We start from the raw sequence: 24,083 nt of genomic DNA, 5'->3' as shown, positions 1-24,083 counted from the left end.
AATTTTCATAAGGCACTTATAGAAATAGTAGAATGGGAAAGATAAAAAATTTAAGGCAGGCATAAGACTCCTGTCGTCTTTTCTGGGGTGGGAAATGGGACGAGTTTAAGATCAACCCAGGTGTGTCAGTGTCCTCAAGACTATCCCAGGCCCTACTTTAAAATGTGATATAAAACCTGTAAGTTATTTTGAAGGTTTTGAGAAGGCCGATATGGTAAAGTGTTGAGAACAGAGCCCGTCATGTAATAAGCATGACATGGGTTCTCCCTAGGAAACAAAGGCTGAAGAATAAAATGTTCAACCTGTGAAGTCACTCGGGAGTCAGTGTTTAACACTTGTTTAAGCTTAGGGAAAAACACCCTAGCCAAACATCTAAAAGAATATGTAGTTTCCTTTTTTCCCCCCTCCTTATTAGGAGTTCTGGCATATTCTAAATCTATTAATCACTATTGGAAAACACCCACTAACACACTCAAGTTGACTACTGAAGTTGGTGGTTAGTGATCTCTCCAAATAAAAAATGTTTAGATTTGTTCTTCAAGAAAATGCAGCCGAGCCTGGCAAGTAGCCTTAAAGTTGGGCTAGCACAGCTGGGCTAGCATGGCTGGCCCTATAAGCGTGTAAGTTCCAGTTACAGACTTCCTGTGGTAAAGCAACATCTGAATCAAGTGTCTGAAGAACACCGTGTGATTTAGCAACATTGCCAGTTATATTACAGCATGTTTGGAGAAGTTGTCCCCGGACCAGCTGTCACGGTTATTTCTTAAGAGTCTCCCAATATAAGCTTTCCTGAGGTCTCGTGAGGACAGGATCTTTATCTAGGGCTCTCACCTCTGCAGGCTCAAGATAGACACTATACATCTTCACTGACTTTAGAAAGGGGAGAAACCGTTAATGCTACAGTTTGGTCTTCCTAGGAGTCCACCTATGTGATTATTGCCACAGTGAAAGCCGTCCCTGAACAAACTTCCAACCCCCCCTGGATGTTACACGAAAACATTTTTCAAATAAATGATGGCTAACAACCTTGATTATTATTTGAATTGAATATGGTGACTATAAGCCCACTCCAGTATTGTACCAAACTAAATCCCCATGGTTATGTTCTCTGGCAGAGATAAAGCAGATTCCCGAGTGGACAAATGCGGGGCAGAACAATTGTTCCCACCAGTTGCTCCTGACACAAATGTTTGTTTGGGTGGAGAGGACGGTGCGTTTGCTGCTCAGGACAGGCTCCTTTCTCTTTATGTTCTGTAGACTTTCTTGCTGAGCTAATGTTACTGATCACTTGTGTGGAGTCCTCAAAGCTGAACTTCCCGGACTTTCAAGTAATCTCTGGTCAGAGGACAGAGGAGTGAGCAGTAGCCACCTATCTTTGACAGGATTGCTGCAGTCCTGCTGTACTTTCCCAGTCTGTTCTGGTTTGGACGTGGGCTGGGTGTTCTTTCCCAGAGATCCTCAGAGGGAAGGACAGTAGGACACATAAGCCGTCGTGTGGAAGCACAGCCCTAAGTCTGATCTCTTTAAATGCAAGAAGCTAAAGAATGAGGGGTTGGGGATTTAGCTCAGTGGTAGAGCGCTTGCCTAGCAAGCGCAAGGCCCTGGGTTCGGTCCCCAGCTCCGGAAAAAAAAAAAAAAGAATGAAATTGCTTCTTCAGTGTTTTAATATCTCAGTTCCCCAAAGTTTAGCCAAGGGCTGAGGGCATACTTGTATCTTGGGGTCATGCCTGCAGCAGGAAATCATGCTGTTGCATGCCTCCCTGGGCACAGTGTGAAACCGTCCCAGGTAAAAAGAGGCATGACCAATGAGCTTCCGATGTCCTGGCCTTTGTGTGGCTGCAGCAGAACTGGGGTTACGACTAGCCCGAAGACAGATGGTGCCCAGGAAAAAAGGAGACTGAAGGCAGCTGGGTTACCAACTCCGTGAGTGAACTGCATAGGACACACCAGGAATGGGACACAGTGGGTGTCACGAGTGAGGGGGAGATCTTATTTTTTTTAAATATCAGGTCAGCCTATATTGGGGATTGGCAGTTCTCTGAGTTCAAGGCCAGCCTGGTCTCCATAGTGAGTTCCAGGACAGCCAGGGCTGCACAGAGAAGCCCTGTCTGGAAACAACAACAACAACAACAACAGTTACCTAGGAGGAACAGGACACAGTCTTTCTATTTTCAGCACATAAATATCAGCCAACAATTTTTTTTTTTCTAGAGAGCTCACTGGTTTGGGCCAGGGAAATAGTCACTGTCGTATTTTCACTGTCGTATTTTCACGGGACTCTAGATTTAGGTTTTAACCCTGGACCCCACCCCCACCCTCATAAAAAAAAAAAAAGTTCCTGGAAGCCATTGCAACAGTGTTTCCTTTGTCTGTGATACAGTCTTAGGAAAGCACCCTGGAAAGTCTTCGTCTATATTCATTCTTTCAGAGGCTTTGGGTGTAAGGAACCAGAGTCTCACTATGTAGCCCAGGCTAGCCTCTTTGTCCCGAGTGCTGGGATTGGAGGTATCTGTACCACACCTATCTGCAAAGCTGAGTCCTTAATCTAGGCTTTGGTCAGTTCATACGCTTGGCCCATGATAGTTCAAACTGAAGGGAGACGTTACCTCCCTGTTTGCTTCCAATCTAATTTCTTCTTACTTGAAAGAGAAAACGTCTTAGGGCCAATCACTGTGAATAGTTCATAAGTAGAAAATAGTAAGTTCAGAGTCAAAATAGCATAGTTCATAAGAAAGAAAACGATTAAAAGAGAAAAAAAATCAAACTTGACCGTTGGAAAGGAGCTTGGGTTTCCTGGCCTCACCTTTTAGCGGGTCGCAGTGGGGCCCTCATAACTTTCTTGGTTAGGGACTGAGAATACTTAGTCTTTTAGAAATGATAGGACAACCCGATGGGCACTTCTCCTGTGACCGTTAAGCACAGAATGAAGTGATTGCCACTTGTCTGGAACATCTGACTGGGGAGACAGTAGTGTGGGCCATTGCCAGCCTGGTTCTTGACTTGCCTGCCCCCATGGCTTTCACAGCCTTGACTGGCCAGGAAAGTGCATGCTTCCCTTTTTTTTTTTTTTTATGCTCGAATATTTGACTCCTTTCTTTCCCTGTGAAATCAAGCGTTGCAGAGAGTTCTCAGATCTAAAGGAAAATGTTAAAGATGTTTTAAAACTAGAGGGTAAAAGCTCCCTGTGTCCTGAGCCTCCATTCCTTATAATATCCACCACCAAAGTCTGGTTCCTGTTCCCATGGGTCATCTGCCTCTTACCCAGTGGCTCTGAAATCCAGAATTCTTTCTGCCAACCAGAATATATCCATATCCCGTTCCTAGATGTACTCTACCCTTTCCTATAGGGCATATGTTTTTAAATTGATAGGTGATACATCTATACCCCAACTATCAAGCAGTAATATATATTTTTTTTATCTCTTTGAGGCTGAAGAGTTCATATAGTAAGGCCATTAAAGCAATTTAAACTGCTTGTGGGTTCCGTGTGTGGTCACCCTTTAACCTTGTGCCAGTGTTTCCAGAACTGTCCTGTCCCTGAGAGGGGCCTTCCATGTCAGTGCTTGTGTGGTACTCTACATACCTCTTCCTCTCTCTCCCTTTCCCTTCATTCTTCCCTCCCTCCTTCTTTTTCTCCTGTCTTAGTCCCTGCACACCGTCACTCACAACCTGGGCTTACCCTCTTGTCTAGAAGGCAGGAGAGGGAGGTGGGACTGATCAGTCCATCTGGGAGACTCAGACTCTCTGCTGTCCTCCCTTCTTCGCCAGAGGGACCCTCTGCTATGCTCAGCCTTAGATCCTTCCTTTTGCAGACCGAGATGGCTAATGACACTACAACTCCATTTGCCAGAATAGTCCTTGGGGACTTTAGTGTACCAGTCGGTAGCAAGCTCCAGGCCTCTGGGAAGTTTCCTTGCAATTTTCTTCCCTGACTATCTTTATCTGTATAGAAACGTCTAGTTGTCTCTGCAGATTTTGATTGGGTGAATATGAGAACATGTTATCTTCACCTCCCCACTACTCCCCCCCCCTCACACACACACACACACACACACACACACACACACACACACAGACACACACACAGAGACAAACACACACAGACAGAGACAGAGAGAGACAGAAAGACAGAGAGAGGAGTCAATTCTCAGAGACTAATAATCTAAAGGTGCAATCCCCCTTCTTCACTGCACGTATCTGTTCATATTGCTGTGCCTACAGGGAACTAGGCTTTTCCACTGTGTGTGCAAAGCGCTTTCGAGGCTTCTCCCCTCCAGCTCCTACTGTGAGAGATTCCCTCTGCTTCCAGGTCTAGGGGAGACAGTAGAGTCGGCCCAACTGAACATTGTCATCCTGTGCCTACGAGTGTGGTCCTTAGCCTGTCCGAGGTCAGACAGTTAAAAGGAAAAGAGCAGAGCTCACCCCACGAGCTCACCCCCAGGCCCTTTGAGTCCAACAGCAGTCCAGCTGCACCCACAGGGGTTCCCTTGATTCCTTTCCCATTCTTTATTGTGAAGCTGGGGGTCTGCTCTCCATATCTGCTACTGAGATGTGTCAAATATAGCAGCAGAGAAACCTGAAAGGTCTGTCTGGGTTTAGGCTCCAACTTTCCAACTAAAAAGGGCAGGATGCATTTGGGTGGGTGGGTGGGTAGGTGGCTCCTGAATGGGATTGGGGACAAGGAGAGGCAGTAGAGGAGGCCTAAGCACTCTGAAGAGCTTTCGTACATTTCCAGGAGCCTCTAAGTAAGAATTCTAAAGCATCTTCCCCGGGCTGCCACATGACCGAAATGGAAACTAAGAAAGGAAAAAAGGAAGCTAAGGGTGGAGGTTTCCCTTTCCCTCTCGTTCCCCTCCTAGCACAGGGAACGGAAGAAACAGGACTGGACTGAATGACATCAGTCTCTGGTTAAAAGGCAGGCACAAATGGAGGGTGTGTGGGGTGGAAAGTAGCTGCCTGCATGTGCTTGGTGCAGCAGATGCAAACAGGGTGTCCTGCCTAAAACCTAAGGGAAGCACTGTCCAAATGTGGCCTCAGATGCAGAGCTGGACCTCAAATTCATCTACAGCTTGACCTAATTCAATTAAAACCAACGTTGAACACCAGATAAGCTGTGGGAATAGAAAATACAGAGCAGGTCTCATTTTCATGTGTCTTATATACCAGGGAAAGATGCTCAGTAGTCTACAAACTACTTTTTTTTTCTTTTTTTCGGAGCTGGGGACCGAACCCAGGGCCTTGCGGTTGCTAGGCAAGCGCTCTACCACTGAGCTAAATCCCCAACGCCTAGTCTACAAACTACTAAGGCAGAATGTAACTTGCTGCTAAAGAGAGAAACACAGTTCTCTGGGAGACTGGGGCTCGGACTACACATGAGTTCTTGGCCAGCATTGGAGCTGCCACAGAAGGTTTAGGGAATGGGTGGGACTTAGTAGGGCTGACGTTGGGTGAGAAAGAGGTCGTCAAATGACCATGGAAGCAGCTACCTCCACTGTTTGTGATTCCTGAGGTCACTTTTCAGTTTTTGTCTATGTGTTTGTACTCTTCGTTTTCACGAGACCTTCCTTCTACTCTCAGACCCGTGTTTAGAGATGACGAGTTGTCTTTCTCAGTTGGGTAGTAGAGCAAAGCAAAGCAAAACAAAACCAAAAACCAAAACCAAGCAAGCAAAGATCTGGATTGGATGTGGGAATTCAAGGCTTTGAAGACAAGTGAAACGGCTAATGATTGCGTAACCCCACTCGGAGGATGGAAGGCTAGTGGGTAACTGTGTAACTAATCTGTTCCTTTGAACTACCAAGAATTAAAATTGTATGGTTGGTCTTTGGAACATGGTAACAGTGGCAGTTTTCTAAGTAGTCGATACCTTGATATTGAGTCCCTAGGATCTCTAAGAAAAACAACACAGAAAACAGCGACAAAACTTAAACCATGGGCTCCTGAATTTTTGTGTTATCCTATTATTTCCTGATAAGTGGGTCTAGAAATAGTTCCTAAACACCCCCAAATGGATCTTGTATGGATGAAACAGCTAACAGACCATTAAAACCCTGTCTTCTTCCATTACGGGGCTGCAGCTGAGAGGTAGCTTCTAAGACTGAGGTTACAGAGGCAGAGCACGCCTCTCCAATCCCGGCAGCCAGATGATCCTGAAACATGGCAGGAGGAATACACATTTCCTTTAGGCCCAGACTTCTTAGATGAGGCCGAGGCGTCTTCATTTTCTCTTCCCCAGTGGCTACAGGTGGCAGAACCACTCAGTGGAAATAGTGTAGCTCTTCAACCAGGCATGAGGAGAAAGGTCGCTTACCCACCAGAAGCAATGACCGAGAACCATGTGCGAGGAGCAAATTTACATCACTTGGTAGATCCCATTCTTCTTCTGAGCCACCTACTCCCTGAACAATTACAGGGCTGTGCTATAGTGAGCTTCCCTGAGGGAAGACTACAGTCCTGTCTGCGGATATGACTGGCTTGGCTACTGGACTGTGAACAGAAGTTGTCGAGATGGATTCAGGAAACCTCAAGGGTGATTACACAGCTCCACCATTGTTCTCTTCCTTGTTCTGAAGGCAGCCTGTTCAGGTGCAGGGTCTTCTTCAGCCTAGATCCCAGATGAGGATGACGGTTGTTGAAGAGATGTAGCTGACCCCTAGGATGGCATAGATGATAAGGAAAAAGAAGCCTTGCTGTTTATGGAGGAGCAGTAATGACAGCTGACATGCCATGCTACTCCACTGATGTTCTATCTTTTTTTTTTTGACAGGTTCTCACTGTAAGTCCACACTAGTCTTAAACTTTCTGTGGAGTCCAGGATAGCCTAGGACTTGATCCCCCAGCCTCAGCTTCTCAAGTGCTGGGATTACAGCCATACGTTACCACCCCTGGACTTGACATTTTGATCATTATCTAGGAAACCGTTTGATTTACCTTGTCTCTGGCACTATGAAATCGGAAGTGTTGAGTGGCAACCGGAGAGTGGTAAACAGTGAATCCGAGATCAAAAGGTGATTTTTAAACTTGAATTAAACACAAATTAATGAAATTAAGTCCTATTGATACAAATTAAAAGTCATAAACTGAAGTTGCAAACTAATAAATTAGATGACAATCGTTAAGTTAATGGGCTACCCTCTGGCTCCACTGACGTATTGGATCCCTTCTGCCGTTGAGAATTCCTGGGAGATACAAGAGAGAGGGAGATGAAGCGCATTCCATAACTATTTCTGTATTACTCACTTCCCTTACTTTGGGTGATGATTTGAGGGGATATATTGTGGTGGGACAGCTCCATGAAAACATACTTGTTCACATATCCCTGAACCAGGAGGAAGGGGGGAGACTCACCTTTGCCCCTGTGGTCTTATGCTCTGACATCTGCTGACTGGCCCTGATGCCCCACCCCACCCCACCCGCGCCCCAAGCAGCATCAACAGCTGGAGACCAAGTGTTCAAACATATGAGTCTGCATAAGTCTGGGGCGAACATTTCATACCCAAACCGTAGCGATTCCTATGTCCCTACAGCCTCAGAGCAGTCTACCCTGCCTATTCCCTTTTGCCCTTGGAATGTCAGGAGAGCAGGGTACCAAAGGGATGTACACAGGCCAAATACAAAAGTAGAAAATGAACTTTTTGCAGGAGACTAAATGCTATGTAGCCTTTGAAGAAAGGGGTTAGGGCATTTGAAGTCTACGGCCCTTGGAGATGGTTTACCTGGTTGGGAGCCTGGGGAAAGGTCATGGACTGGGATGGAAAGGAAAGTTTGCAAGGATTTTCCCAAGGCTGTACCCAGCTGAGACCTGGACATGTCACATTTTCCTTGCCCAAATAGGATAATAATGAGTAAGGGGTGAGAAATCACAAAATATAAAATGTCATAAGAAAAAAATTAAAGACACACTCTAGTACGTTAGAAACAAGTCTTCGTATTTTTTTCTTTATCTCATTACAATTTGTGTCTGCAAACAATGACTTTATGGGAAATGCTATTTGATCAGTTAATTGTTCGTACACTAGAGAATAAAAGGTTCTTGGTGGCATTTGACTGTGTTGCAGAGGACGTTAGGTTGCGACCATTAGTTCTGTCATTCCAAGCTCTCTACGACATGGAGACTCTGGTATTTGGTACCGCATGCCGTTCCGCTTTAAATAACAACAACGGTCGGCTCTGTCACATTGTACGTCTGCCGTGGTCTCCATGGGACGATGCTGACTATGCGTTCAACATACTCCACTCAGGAAATACACCCCCATCCCACTTTTCGTTCTATTGTAGTAGTCTGACGTTTTACTTTTCAGTATTTCAGTTAACTTATGGTCAGTCATATCCTGAAAATACTAAATGAAATCTTCTAGGTGATAGGAAACCATTAAGTTCCACACTGCATGCTCTTCCAAAGTATGTCATGGAAATGTGAGTCATCTCACCGTGATCTAGCATATCCATGCTGTATAGGCTACCCTCCCAGGAGTCACTTAGTAGCTGTCTTGTTTATTTGATTGGGATGCCGTTGAGGTACCAGTGTTTGGGGGCTACCATGGGCAGTTCTGAGCATCTGTTGTAGCTCTGTGTGCGTGTACCTCTCAGACAAGGGAGCATTGCTGTACTTTAACGTGGCAGCTTCTTGTGATCTGAATGGATATTTTCTAAGCAGGGAGGGCGAGGGTAACAAACCCACGGCTCACGTCTTCACCACAGAGAGCATCACATCACACTAGCTGATAACGGGCGTCATCCCTGAACGACACCGGTTATATTCTCAATACACACTATCTGGTGAGCAGCTTAACACATAGTCGTCCAGTAGTCTCGACAGCTGCGCTTAATTAAGAAATTAAATGTGTGACGACTAGGAAGCTGGTATGTGGTGTGAGTTGGCTGTTCCCTTGACAGCAGTACATCAAACAGCATGCGCTTGGCAATGGACAAAGCCAAGAATCATCCTGTGTGGCGCGCGTAGCGCTGTAACGTCAAGACATACCTCAGGAAGGGAGATCACTAGGCAATACTTTGCTGCCTCTTCCTTTTGCCCAAAAAGGTGGGCGACAAAGTCACCTGGTTAATAGCAAAAGTGCACAGAAACGTTTTAAAATACAACAGCGAACTTTGTTTTCTATAACATGGCACCGGTACCAGGACTCAAACTTTACATTTCTTGGAAATGTTTTATGTTTGTGTTACTGTTAGCCTCACGTCAAGTCTCCTGCTTTCCCTGAAGAACAAACTGGAGTGTATGAGGAGGAGTGAGCTGAGCAGGGGGCCCCAAGAGTGCGGAAATGCTCAGTAGAGAGATGGGAAACACCGATCTCCGTTCCTTCCAAGAGGATCCTTGTGTTTCTAAGACAAGGGCTCATCCGACCTGCCTTCTAGCCGTGGTCCCTCTCAGCACTGAAAGAACACTGCGTCTGGGATTCAGCGGACCCTGTATGCCAGGGATTGTGGTAGAAGCTGAGGACTCAGAGATGACAGACAACAGCTCCTGGTCCTATGGAGCTAATGTTATAACCAGAGAGATTGACCCAGCCCACTCCTAGATGTCATGCTGAGAAACAAATTAATCAAATCCTTGCCAGATGGTCTAAGCAGTCAGAAGTAAACAGAGAAGGGACTGACCAGAGAAGGAACAAGAAGCAGCGAGATTGTTAGGTGGGCAAAGTGACATTTAAACACACATCCAGCCTTAAAAGGATGTTTCCTGCCACCACTGGGAGCATTGACACCAACAGGCCTCAGTTTTAGAGAGAAATTTTTAGAGTCAGAGTCAACTGGACAGAGCTTACTTTTCCCACAGCAAAATTCTCTTCTGTAGGACGTGAGGTTGTGACCTAACCAACTTGGTAGCCACAAAAATATTTCAAAGTCAAAAAATAATCTGCTGTCCGGTTGCCAGTGACAGCCAAATGTTCCATCTCATTTGGCAATGCTGACCTATGAGTGACCGGCCTGCTCTACTTGTTCTGTTTGCTTTGTTTCTGTTCTGTTTTTAGCCACACACACACGCACACATAAATACACACACACATCACACACACGCACACACAAATACACACACACAAATACACACACACATCACACACACGCACACATAAATACACACACACAAATACACACAAATACACACACACCACACACACGCACACATAAATACACACACACACATAAATACACACACACACCACACACACGCCCACATAAATACACACACACATCACACACACGCCCACATAAATACACACACAAATACACACAAATACACACACACACAGATACACACACATCACACACACGCACACACAAATACACACACACAAATACACACACATAAATACACACACACACCACACACACGCACACATAAATACACACACACATCACACACACGCACACATAAATACACACACACATACACAAATACACACACACACAAATACACACACACATCACACACATGCACACACAAATACACACACACAAATACACACACACACAAATACACACAAATACACACACACCACACACACGCACACATAAATACACACACACACCACATACACACACTACACAAATACACACACATACCACATACACACACTCCACACACACACTCCACATACACATGCACTCCATACACACATTACTCACATACACACATACCACATACACACATTCCACACACACACTCCACATACACACACACACACAAATACACACAAATACACACACAAATACACACACACATCACACACACACACAAATACACACACACATCACACACACATCACACACACGCACACATACACACACACACCACATACACACACTACACAAATACACACACATACCACATACACACACTCCACACACACATTCCACACACACATGCACACCATACACACACTACACACATACACACATACCACATATACACACTCCACACACACACTCCACATACACATGCACACCATACACACACTACACACATACACACACACACCACATACACACACACACCACATACACATGCACTCCATAGACACACTACACACATACACACAAACCACACACACACACACACCACATACACATGCACACCATAGACACACTACACACATATACACACCACACATACACACACACGCACACCACATACACATGTACACCATAGACACACTACACACATATACACACCACACACACACACACACACCATAGACACACTACACACATATACACACCACACATACACACACACGCACACCACATACACATGTATACCATAGACACACTACACACATATACACACCACACACACACACACACACCATAGACACACTACACACATATACACACCACACATACACACACACGCACACCACATACACATGTACACCATAGACACACTACACACATATACACACCACACACACACACACACACACCATACACACCATACACACACACACACTCACACACACGTACTCTCAGGGCAAACATCTAGATTGTCTTATCTGCAAGGCACTAGTATTTTCAATATTTCCTCTGTGGAAACCTCAGCACCACTTGAGAGGCGTCCCTAGGGTCCTTACTAAGAAAGGGGTGTCCACAATGTGCCTTACTTTGTTGGACATCAACAGCGCCATGTTTAGCTTCTCACACTCTTCTGTAGGACAGTACATTCGCTCTTGGGGAGTCTGAGACTACGCCCTGGCTTACTGGGAGCTATTAGAGATACCTGCCGTGGGCATGGGCTGGAGTCATGGACTCTCATCTTAGGATGAACGTTAGGTTAAGGAGGTAGCCATCAGATCTCTCTGTTGTATAAATCCACCCCCTTGTAATTATGAAATACTCTGGGGGTGATATTTTGAGACCACATGCTTTTCTTGTTTCCCAACATTTTGCTGCCACAGGAACAACTCAGCCAAGAGGCTGGTGCGGTGCCATCCATTAGCACATGACATCTCAGGAGGAGTTTGACCAGCTCAGGGCTCTACAAAAATATAGGTGCTATCCAGACATTATAGCTGATTAACTGCATTTAATAATAAAGCTTCGATTAAAAACTGTTATCTTGTGGGAAATAAATAGGCCTCCCTTGGCATGGCCCAAGAGTAAATGGTGCTAAATAAGCCAATTACTGCTATTACCATTCAAAAGGAATGGATAGCTGTTAGGGTCGGCTTCTTGGCCTCCCAAATACTCTTAACGAAATGTTGGTCCACTTCCTTTGTCTTTCATCTTTCAACTCCAAGGAAGGATTACTAATGGAAGAGTCTGTGGGAGGCATGGGTAATCGAATCTTCCTTAGAACCATCAACTATAACTCTAGATTGGGCAGATTAAGTCTGGATTTCATTTCTAAGAACCACAGTGCGGTAGCTTTTATATGAATGTAATCCCCGTTATTGAGTCTAAGCACAAGGACCAGCCCTGTAGACTTCCTGCTGTGATATAGTCCATGGGGTAATTGAATTAGGGTAATAGGGTTGAAACATTTTGTAATTTAATGAGTTTGTGGATTTCTTATTCCCAGAATTATAAAAGAACCTCTGTGAATGTCAAATTCAGTAATTATCACACTGAACAGAATTTGGCTCTATTTAACCAACTGGCAGACTCTGTAGATAACAACATGATTTGATATTTATAAAAAGATAACAACATGATTTGATATTTATAAAAAGCCAACCCCACACCCCCACTCTTAGAAACAGAAATTCATTAAGTTTAAAGGTTCTCACAATTTTGTGAAGAAATTCACTTTTCTGGAACTTTCTAAAGTCTCTAAATTAGACATTAAAAAAAAAAGAGAGGCCGTTTTTGAAATATAATCCTTCAGCTTTCTCTGTATTACAGAGGCTGGCTGTGGCCCGAGACACTAACTGGCTTGCATTTGATGGAAATTAATGGAGGATGAAGACAAAGACGAAGGGGAAGGGGAAGGAGAAGGGGAAGGAGGAAAAGGAGGAGAAGGAAGATGAGGAAGAGGAAAAGGAGGAGGAGGAAGATGAGGAAGAGAAGGAGGAGGAGGAAGAGGGAGAGGAAGAGGAGGAGGAGAAATGCAAAGTCTCTTTGGTGTTAAGAGTAATAAACAACTGAATTCAGAGGAGGGAGATGAAATCAGGATGTGGCAAAGCTGAGGCGTTAAATGCTGGCATTACACACGTGGGTGGATTTGGAGTAGAAACACAGAAGCATCGTCTTTTGCCATTCCTTGCACTTTTCCCTAGTAGTACTGTTGCCAAATGTGCAGAGACAGCAACAGCAACAGTCCCCTTTATATACTAAGATCTTTCAGCCCGACCAGCAGCTCCAGAAAGGGACAACTATTATTTTCTCTCGTTGAAAGATGAAGACTCCTGGGACCAGAGAGTTTGGCAACATCCTGTGGAATAACCTGACTGGAGCCCAAACAGCATGGCCTTAGGGTCTGAGACCATAAAGACCTTCGACCTGGCCTCCCAAACTGTGCTGCCTCTTCCCTGAGGGCCAGGAGAGTTAGAGCCCTCCTCACAGAAGACAGATGAAAGCTTCATTTGGACACCACAATGTCTACAGTCCTTTGTACAGCTTTTAAGTCAAGATGGAGGCTCGTTACACGGAAAATGATCTGTGCTGTAGCAGATCCAGGCAGAACATGAAGATCCTCCCATCCCTAGTTCTGGTATCTGGCCAGTGAGTGCTGCTCTTCTCGACAACACCAAAAAGCAAATGGCATCCATTCTTGTCAGAGGAACTCACTCAACCCTTGTTCTGCGTCTCTCCCTCGGGGCCAACATTCCTGGCAAAGAAAACGAAGGCAGGATAATAACCGTCACAGACATTATGAAAGGCTTCTTATCTGAGTCCATACTGTCACCCCCGTTAGTGCTTCCTCAAACCACTACAGACTGACAGGATTATCATCTCTGCGGCTCACAGGCGTGGTTCTCTTTCCCATTTGAGTCTGAGTCCCCTTGGCTTTCTAAGCCGAGATCAGATGAGGAGGGGGAGATTCAGGCCGTAGTGCCAGGTGAGGTGTTACTGGAACCCAACATGGAGACTGGACACCCGAAGGAAAAGTAGGAAAAGCAGTGTGCTCAGCTGTTTCACCTTAGAGCAAGTTCCATCAAAACACAGCCCAACTAAAATGTCTGCTTTATAGAAAAGCAGACACTGAAAGAAGCCACACATTGTCTCTTACTCTTTTATACAATGTGTGGCTGCTCCTCTGGACCAGCCTGGGACAGTCTTGGTTTACACCTGCTTTCCCAGTACATCATAAATAGCACCCCATTTCATCCTCAAAAGTATCTCCATTTTGGATGATAAATACATACCCAAGTAATGATACTTCTCATTGGGTGATGTTTTATTTTTTTTTAAATTCTTGTAATTCTTGGGTACAAATAAAAAGCACAAAGAGTGAAGGTCCGGAAACACAGACTGGCATTCCGTCTTTGTTTTGGAATCGCTATTTCTGTCACTCTGTATCATTGGGAAAGGGGTAACATTTAGTTTTGTATTGTTTTTGTTTAAAAGGACAACTCTCTGTAGGGAGGATAACTAAACGGACAGGATGATTTAAGAAACCAAGAGACTGTTGCAGCAAACGGAGACCATGGCATAGATTGGGGGTTTATATCCAATTTTTAGAGAGGAGCGAAAGGCAATGTAAGACACAGGGAGCCTGAGCAAGGCAAGTATTAGGCAGGGCAGCCAAAGCTATGGCTGGAGGCCTGGATGTCCCAAGCCTGGAGGACTAGGGAGTCTCACAGTGGTACAGCATTTGCCCTAGGTGTGTGGTGTGTGTGTGTGTGTGTGGTGTGTGTGTGTGTGTGTGTGTGTGTGTGTGTGTGTGTGTGTGTGTGATGTGTGTGGTGTGTGTGTGTGTATGTGAGTGTGTGTGATGTGTGTGTGTGATGTGTGGTGTGTGTGTGTGTGTGTGTGTGTGTGTGTGTGTGTGTGTGAGATGTGTGTGTGATGCCCTAGGTTCAAAGTCAGTGCTGCTGTGAAGCAGGAAAGTGGAAAGGGAAGGACACTACGACTCGAGGTTCCCTGGACAATTCTAGTTGAACATCACGGACAGTACAGGAGCTCAGGAGGACCACCCCTTCCTGGGAGACTCTTGGCAGTTAATGGTTGCTTTGGGAAAGGGGACATTTTCTTTATTGCCACAGTCACTGGCAAGTTGCCAGTATCTCAGTAAGTCATGCCCTGTCTATGCTCGTGCAGACAACCCTAAGTCAGTGGATCCCAGAATTAGACATGAGTTGGGCACAGTGGTGTGTGACTGGGAAGCATTCTGGGAAGCAAGGCAGGTGGATCTTTCTAAGTTCCACACCAGCCTGGTCTACATAGCAAGTTCCAGGACAGCAGAGATCCTGTCTCAAATAAATAAAGACATGGAAATGGCAGGGAGGCATGCTGGGAAGAAAGGTTTTAGCAGGAGGGGAGGGGAGGGGGAGAGAGTAGTGGATAGGTGGGAAACAGAACCCAAACTCATCCTGAACGTGTCTTAGGTTATCAAAGAATAAAGAGTAATGTAGAAGGGAAGACAGCCTCAAATCCTATCGGCTAGGCAGGCTCCACCTTGTTCTCTTTGATCCCTGGTCTCTTCCTGATTCTATTGTTTTGCTTTGTTTTGACACAGGTCTGGCTGGCCGGGAACTCTGTGATCTTGAGTGTGGCCACATCCAGCGTTTGGTGGTACAGGGGTTAGAGCCTAAGACTTTGTGCCCATTAGGCAAGCACTCCAACAAAGGTACACCTCCGGCCTCCCTTTGCTTCTTTTAGTTTAAATGTTTATCATTTATTTTTTAGTTGTGTGTGTGCGGCTGTGTGTGGGTTTGTGTGTGGGAGGGTAGTTAGAGACCGTAGGGACTCCTGGAGTGTTGGGCGGTTGTGAGCTAACTGATGTGGCTGTTGGGACCCGAACTTAGGTTCTCTGGAGGAGCAGCTGGACTCTTAACTGCCGAGCTACCTTTCCACACTCTGGTTTTGTTACATTAGACAAGTCTCACTTTGTAGGCCTTGCTGGTCTTGAGCTCTCAACAATCCACCTGTCACTGTTTCTCAAAGGCTGGGGTTTAGGAAGGAACCACCACACCCCACTCTCTACTCGGTTTCTAAAAGAACTAACTGCTTTCTTTTTAAACATTGTATTGTATCCCCTGGGACATGGGCAGCCTATCAGACTTCTCCTCCCCCTGGCCACCATCATTTGCCAACAGCTCCTCAGTGGGCTGGGATGGAGACTCCTTGGTGTTTGGGTTTTGTTTTAAAGCTAACTGTGGCATGCTTTGCGAAAGGCTGGTGTCTGCAAAACTTCTAATAACACCCATTTTTGTGTACACCGATGAATATGTATATGTGCATATTTTGATGTTGAAGGCGAGCTATTTTTAGTTTCCTTTTTGGTGTGTTTGGAGAAACTCCTAACTGTTGCTATGCTGCCATGGGAACGGTATCCATGTACACTGATGTGTTTACAATTGTTCAAAACACTGTAAACTTCCCGGGGCAAAGGCAACCGGCTTACTCCCATCAAGGTTGCCCCGTGCTTTTCTTTTATTAGTAGTTTATTACTCCAAGATCCATGTTGGAGTCTACCTAAACCCAATCCGTTTTGCATCTGTGTCTTCACCAAAGGCTTCCCCCCTCTCTGGTATACATCATTAATTAATTAATTTTACATTCATAACTACAGTACTGCAGAAAACAAATTTTAAAATGTCCCCCTGAAATCAGAAATATTATCTGTTCTTGTTAGGAGTTGAAAATTGACGACCTCAGAGGTTTCCAGGTAAGGAATAGAAATGGCAACCCTTGAGGATATACTGACTTTCTACAGTGTTTAGGAGTAGGGGCCTGACTGGGACGTTAAGTTTGACCTTCATAATCTTCTTGGTCATATCTACTGAATTTAAAGACTGTTCTAGTCCCCAGGAAGATGCAGACAAGAAACTTCCAGCTTTTTCTATCAGGAACAATTAGGTATCTGAGAATCTTCTCAATTTTTGGAAAATCAATTCTAATAGAAACTCAGAAATTAGCCAGGCAGTAGTGGTGCATACTTTTAATCCCAGCACTCAGGAGGCAGAGGTACGTGGATCTCTGAGTTGGAGACCAGAGGCCAGCTCTAGTCTACAGAGCCAGCTCCAGGACAGCCAGGGCTACAAAGAGAAACCCTGTCTCAAAAAAAAAAAAAAAAAAAAAAAAAAGAAAGAAATTAAGGTGAATGAGGAATAGAACAGAGTCTGAAGACATCACAATAGTGGTCTTCCCAGGGTGTGTTAAAGGCACTCAAAACTATTTGAAAATAGAATTTGTCAGCACCAATTCCAGAATGGTTAGGTGTAGTTAAGGGCACATGTGCTCCAAGACAGCACACTTTCTTACTAGTCTCCTTTAAGACATTCGTTCCTACGCTTAGGATCTATTTGCGTAAGTATATAGTGAGATAAATTTAAATGGCCATAAGGGAGTCTGTTTTTATTTCTCTTCTACCAAAAGCTCATTTTTGTCATCTTGCTGAAACAGCCATTTAAGTCACACGGAAAAAAAAGAAAAGCCCAGATCTGGTGAGGTTCAGTTGTAATGCCAGCACCCTGGAGCCTGAGGTGGGAGGCTTGACGAGACTTGGAGGTCAGCCTGGGTTGCATAGTGAGTTTGAGGCCAGCCTGGTATATGTAGCAAGACCCTGTCTCTAAGAATCAAAGCAAAAACAAACTATAAAACCACTTCTCTCAACCCCAACCTCCCACCCCTCCCCCACTTTCATCCTCCACATACAACAGAACGTCAAATAGGAGCGTGGTTTATGTTTCCAAATGGGCATGATTTATGAGCCCCAGCAGTCGTCCTGACCCACGTGTGCTGCATGTGGAGGTAGATAGGGGGTTGAAAAGGCATTTCTGGCCAGGACCCTTCTCAAAGCATTTTTGCAATGTCTGCACCAGCTCATCTGTGGACATATCATTCTAAATCCTCCATAATCATAGATCTGCGTGTGAGTCTTCTTTTTATTCCCCTCTTCCCTATGGGAAGGATTCCTCTCTGCCCCTTGGAGCTTAACTGCAGTTAAGAATGTGACCACAAGGTCACATTTAGATTAGAACCCAGTAAAACCTGATGAGCTTGCTAAGCAGGACAATGGGGGAAAGTCACAGGTCAAACTGTGACTGCTTTCCACTGGAGTGGTTGTGGGCGGGGGGGGTCACGGGAGTGCCTAACAGGAAGTGAATCTGGCTCAGGCTCAGGCCAGAGGCCAGGAGACCAGGCATTAATTCCCTGGGGTAACCAGCAGGATGGAGATGTAAGGGGTTGGCTGCGCTGAAGCATCCCACCCCCATCTCGCCCCGCCCCGCCTCGCCCCGGCAACTGCTAATTGGCTTTCTCATCCAGATTCTTTTCACAAGCAGTTTTCCATCTCCATTCTGTCTCTGAGGGAATTTCCCAAACTAACCGTCTCTAAGAATTTCCCGCCTTCGGACCACAGTGTAGCCCGGAGAGATTTACTGCTGATCTCCATCTGGGGGTTTTCTCTTTGGCTCACCACGACTTCCTGTTTCCCAGCGGCCTCTGCTCTCTGGGAACTAGAGTCCTCAAAGGGACAGACAACTTTCAACAGAGGGAAAATGACTGTGTGTATAATACAGTGATACCCGCCTCCTCCCTCCTCCTGGTTCTGGGCCACTGTGGCATTGAAGTTGTAAGCCAGGCCCAGGAACCTTGTTGAGAGAGTTGGGTGGATACCACTGAATATACCTTGTTATTCGTGAGCCGCAGAAAGGATTGTTTCATAGATTTGTCGCCCCTGATTTAGGATAGATAGAAATGCCTCTGTTAAACCACTAGGAGCAGGAGAGATGGCTGAGAGCGGGTGCTCTCCTAGAGGATTGGAGTTCGGTTCCGGCATTTGCAAAGGACAACTACTCACACCGAGCTGAAACTCTAGCATCCGGGTCAAATGAGGCCCCTGGCCTTCACAACACGCACATATGTGCACGTACCCATGTACAAATAATTAAAAATAAAATAAAAACTGCTAGGGATGAAACTCAGATCATCACGAACACTTGGCAAGCACATACCTTGCCCTTGCACATGCCACGCCCATGCACACGCCACGCCCATGCACATGCCACGCCCTCGATGCCTCTTTCTGGTTCACTTAATGACTGCGCTGTCACTCACAAAGGCCCCAGTGTGACAAGCACGGTGCCAGGGAGTTTGCATTCACTTCTCATTTGATTCTGGTAAAAGTCAGGAGAAGTAGGCCTTGTTAGACCTAATTAGCCAGCGAGGCGGTAGCTGATGGCTACGTTTCCCTAGCTGGTTATAAACAGTGTTCCAAGTGTGTGGCTCGTCGGAAGTCCATGCTTTTAGTCATTCAGCCGTGAGTTTGTATAAAAGTTTGGGTCATTTTCACAGATTTTTGAAACCCAACAAAGTGGTGGGGAAGACCTTGAGAAGGAGCAGAGCCTCAAAACCAAAAATATTTTTTGAAGCGGTATGGGTGGTCTTTATTGATGGTCATTGAACCTGGTGGGCCCTCTCTACTGCGTCTCGGGAAGGTGCTGAGAATAACGGTATACAAGACCAACCACTTAATTAGTTTGTTCTCCTAGAGAACATCCCATTTAACCCTTCTTGCTTACCCTAGCTTTGTTCATTTTATCAAGGTCCTTAGAATTGATTCCCTGGGGGCAGGTCCCAGCCTTTCTCTGGCCCTGCACTGAGGTTTACTTAATCCTCTGGAAACTGTGTTCTACAATTGGTCTACTTTCCTGCCTCTCATTGCCTTTAAACCAGCCAGATTAATGCCTGTGCATGCATTCCTGCGTGTGTGTGTGTGTGTGTGTGTGTGTGTGTGTGTGTGTACATGTGTGTGTGTGCACACTCTCACATGTATGTGTGTGTTCTTGTGGTCTGAGTCCTCAGGAGGATAGATGATTAGTAACAGGTGACCTTTGCAAAATACTGCAAGTATTTTCAGTTCCGTTAAAGGAGCGACCAGCATATGAGGTGCTGGAGGCCACCCCAGAAGTGAGGAACATGGTCCAGGGAAGTCCCAAAGGCTGCAGAAGCTGCAAGAAAGGACCCCTTAGCCACTGCACACTTTGCTCTGATTGTTGAGAAGTTATCCAGTGGTTACTTATCCCGCATTACTTAGTCAGTCCAGGGCCAGGGTTCAAATATCAGTCTAATTTCTAGTTGTAGAACTTGGAGTGAATAAATCTTTTATTTCATTGTCGTTCTGGAGATCCAGGGTCTTACCCATGCTAGGCAAACGCTCTACACTGTTATATTCAATCCCCAGCCTTATTTTATTTTATTGAGACAGGGTAGCAGGCAGCCTAGGCTGGCCTTGAAGTTGCTATGTAGTCAGAGACGACCTTTAACTCCTGAATCTCATACTCCTAAGGAATGCTGGAATCACAAGTTCGAGCTATCATTTCCGGCTCTGCCCCTTATTTGTTAAGCCACCAAGAAACACACCCCAGCCCTTAAGCTGTGTATATACTGGCCGAGTTATCGTTTCACGTACTCAGGTGGCAAAAACAGGGCAAGCACTCTCTGCCTGATGCCCTGGACCCAGGACGGACAAGCAGGGCCTAGAGGTAGTGGGGAAGGCCTTCCATGGTCTAAGGGGCCTGATTTCCTAGTCTTCACTGTTGCCAGGGCACCTTGGCAGCAGCTTACTCGACTTCAGGGGTCCAAGTAACCAGTACCAGGATCAGGCCTTCAGTCTGTTTTCCAGAAAACAAAACGAGTCCTTTAAATGAGGTCTAGCCCTCTGCAATTCTTCCTAAGCAAATGGCCACAAATATGCCATGTGTTCCCTCACAGGCAATGGTACATATTATTGTCAATGGCTCCTTTCCCCGCAAGTGTCACTGCTCTTCCTGTCACGCTGCAGATGAGCAGGGGACAGCAGTTGAAGGAACCATCAAATCAGGGACTGGGTGGGGCCTCTGTTCCCCATTCACAGAAGCCTGATCTGTACCATGCGGTATCCAGACGGAATGATGGAATGTTCCAGAATCTCAAGCAAAGCCCAGCTCTGTCTGGCAGCCACATTGGCACATCCAGCAGAGATTGCCAAGGTTCTCATTTCAGCCCCCACCTTCCAGCTCGACACATTAAGCTCAACACATTGTTGTTTGTTTGTTGAGTCAGGGTCTTATATAATTCCTCTAACTCCCTGTGTAGCCAGGACTGGCTTTGAACTCCTGATCCTCCTGCCTGTACCTCCCACACACTGGGATTACAGACACACGCCTCCACAGTTGGCTTAATTTCAAAACTGAATACTAAAACCAAACCAGATCACATAAACCTCAAGGATGTTTCTTTTTTTAAGTGAATGGTATCACGGCTGTTGCTTAATGGTCTATGTAAAACGGTACGATGGTATTCCTCGTACAAGGTGGGCCTCATGGGATATGGCAAACTGGCAACAAACAGAATAACCAGCGATTAGGGGAACCCTGCTGCTGCGTCCAGGAACTCTGGGTACCTCCAGGGGTGCTGGTTTGATCCAAGAGAGATCTATGCTGTAAAACTAGCTCTTCAGGCACGAAGCTTGGTTGTAGAAAAACCTCAGGCTACTGTTAGCCCAGAATGCATTGCTTCCTTTCATGACTGTTTCTGTGGGCTGTGATGTAAGAGTCAGAGGAAAGTTAGCATCGTTTGAACTCAGTGCAACTCTTCATAGTTTCATGCTCTTGTGTTGTTTGAAAGAGAAAAGAAAACCAAGCCAGCCAACTCTTTCTAAGCAGCACCCTCGCAGCCATGGTCAAGATTCTAACTTTCCTTCTTATCTGTTTGATTATTAAGAATGCTCCATGTTCCTTGTATCCATCTAGTTGTGATTGCATGGGTACTGCTAGAACTTTCCCGACTGATAGGTCAGCTGATCTGTACATGTTGGTATCTATGACTTCCCTGCTGCCTGTACACATGCCCGGATGTCACCACAATCCTGCACACTGTCGATGTTTTACCTTTCCAGACCCTTCCCTGTGAAAGTTGCCACCTTCTAAACATGGTTATGTGCTTCACGGTGCCCACATGGACTTGGGAGAGGGAGGTCACATCTTCGTGATCTGCCCCGGGTCATGACAGTCCTTGCTGGTCCCGGCGATCAGTGCTACAATGTAATACGACTGGACAGTTGTGAGCCAGTCAGTTTTTTCCTCGCAGTATTTTTAGCTTCTGATTTAGCCACAATTCTAAAAATAAGCGGTTGTTAGTAGATTTAAAATGCATTGGCCATATTCTCTGTGAGTGTGTTAGATATGGTTTCATATCTCATTCTTATAAGCAGCTGCTATTGCTTATATAGCTAGGAGAGGAAGGACCCACGCCAGTAAACGGCTGTAACCATAGTCTAACTTACAGATCCTTCCTCTGATTGCAGATGTCATCTTTGACGTTACCCTTATTTCAAAGTTATTTTCAGATTAAATATTTGCTGTGACTTCCATATCGTGACGTCTTGGATGACCTTTAAAGGTGGCGCAGAACACAGTAGCAAGACCTTGCTGCTGTCCCCATCCCTGCAAAATAAATAAATAAAGCTTTAAACATGGAAAAAAGGTAAATGCACTCTTGGGCTTGGACTCGAAGTCATTAGAGCAAGATGGCAGAGCCTCAGAAGAAATGAGTCACAGACTTAGACCCGGCATCTAAGAATCGGTTGCTCTTGTTCCCCACCTCTCCTCCCGCTCTCCACACCCTCCACTCTCTACTCTCCTGTCACTGGAGGCATCAGTTCTAGGACACGTGTGGTGTGGGGTGTGGCAATGGGTTCCTGGCTTCTGCTTCACTCTGAAATCCCTTCTTAGAAAATGAGCATTTGCGAGAGACGGAAGTGGCAAGGGCACCCATTTTACGTGAGTAAAATGAGTATCTTTAACAACAGAGTTGATCTCGATTTGGTAATTTCTGAGATGACCTTATCCAGAGAGTGTTCATAGTTATGATAATTCAATAGTACGTCAATTTTCTACTGTTTCCACAGTATTCAGTAGACATTTATTAGGCGTTGTGCGTGTTTGCCTCCTTGCAAAAGTAATGTACTCACTTGGCAAGTATTAATTCTTCACGCTAATACACAAAGACAACACCTAAGAAAACTGGGGTTATCCACAGTGTCCCAGCTTTCTTTTGTTCTTGTTGTGTTTTTTAAAGTAACGTAGCCCTAAAGGTGAACCTACATTCACTGTCTCCAGTTTCTTTTTCCCAGTGTTCCATACACACTATGGAGGTTGGCCTTTCCACAGTCGTTGGAGGCCTATGCTTTTGGAAGTCCTTGGAAAGCTCTCAGGCCACATTGTAGGTAGCAGATGGCCCAGATGCTGCTCTTCCTTCCTTAGAAGGCTTTTTCACATGACTTTCAGGACACAGCGCTCTCTCCCACCCTCTCCCCGTCCTTGGCTTTTCTCCTCAGACCTCTTTGTTAGTCTACCCCTTCTTCTCTCTGGCCTTGACCATCCTGCAGAAGCCATCAAAGGCATGTCTCCAGCTTTGACTCTCCTTTGACCCTCAGATCTTTACCATTGAAGACTGAATATCTTAAACTTAAGTGCAAACCTGGATTCCTTCTTCTCTCTTGAAGTCCGTTCCACTCACAGCCTACACCATCTCAGCCGGTAGTTGCTCCTCCTAAGACTGTGTGGGGTCCCCCATATGCCTCTTTCTTTTCCCTCATTTTTTTCCCCAAATCTTTTTACAACTTACATCCAACTGATTTTCAGCATTTCTGCTTTCTCCTGAGACGCAGTACCTCTCTCTTGGATTATTGCACTAAGGCTCCCAACAAGTCTGCCTGTTTCTATTCTTACCAATCTGTAGTCCCAACTCAAGAATTCGGGCCACGCGATGCTTCAAAATTGTAATTCAAACGTAAGCTCAAAAGCTCACAGTTGTGCCCATCTCATTCAGGGTGAGGATGAGTGTTCGCAAAGGCTGACACATCCCAGATGATTGGCTCTGTCGTCTCCCGTTCAGTTATCTCACCTCTTCCTCTGACTCCCTTAAACTCATTGGAACCCTTAGTCTGGAATGTTCTCCTTATTTACAAGAACGCACGC

At 45.5% G+C, this 24,083-nt stretch overlaps 2 long non-coding RNA genes across 2 annotated transcripts in view; one reads left to right on the top strand and one right to left on the bottom strand.

Moving 5' to 3' along the window:
- The first annotated feature begins 1,700 nt into the window (after positions 1 to 1,700).
- The window catches only part of LOC134481799 (uncharacterized), a 35,180-nt gene continuing 12,797 nt past the window's right edge, over positions 1,701 to 24,083 (top strand). Inside the window, exons 1-2 of the long non-coding RNA XR_015637178.1 lie at positions 1,701 to 1,923; positions 15,635 to 15,745. This is a non-coding gene — a long non-coding RNA (uncharacterized LOC134481799). The remainder of the gene's footprint in view (positions 1,924 to 15,634; positions 15,746 to 24,083) is intronic.
- On the bottom strand, positions 13,556 to 18,549 carry LOC134481798 (uncharacterized). The gene is made up of 2 exons (XR_015637181.1): positions 18,449 to 18,549; positions 13,556 to 13,783 (listed from the first exon to the last, which is right to left on the bottom strand). It is a non-coding gene; the product is annotated as an uncharacterized LOC134481798 (long non-coding RNA).

Source organism: Rattus norvegicus, chromosome 14 (genome assembly GCF_021556685.1).
Source record: "Rattus norvegicus strain SHRSP/BbbUtx chromosome 14, alternate assembly SHRSP_T2T, whole genome shotgun sequence".
Taxonomy (NCBI): domain Eukaryota; kingdom Metazoa; phylum Chordata; class Mammalia; order Rodentia; family Muridae; genus Rattus; species Rattus norvegicus.
Note: the sequence above shows the minus strand (reverse complement) of the source record. Positions and strands in the feature narration are given on the sequence as shown.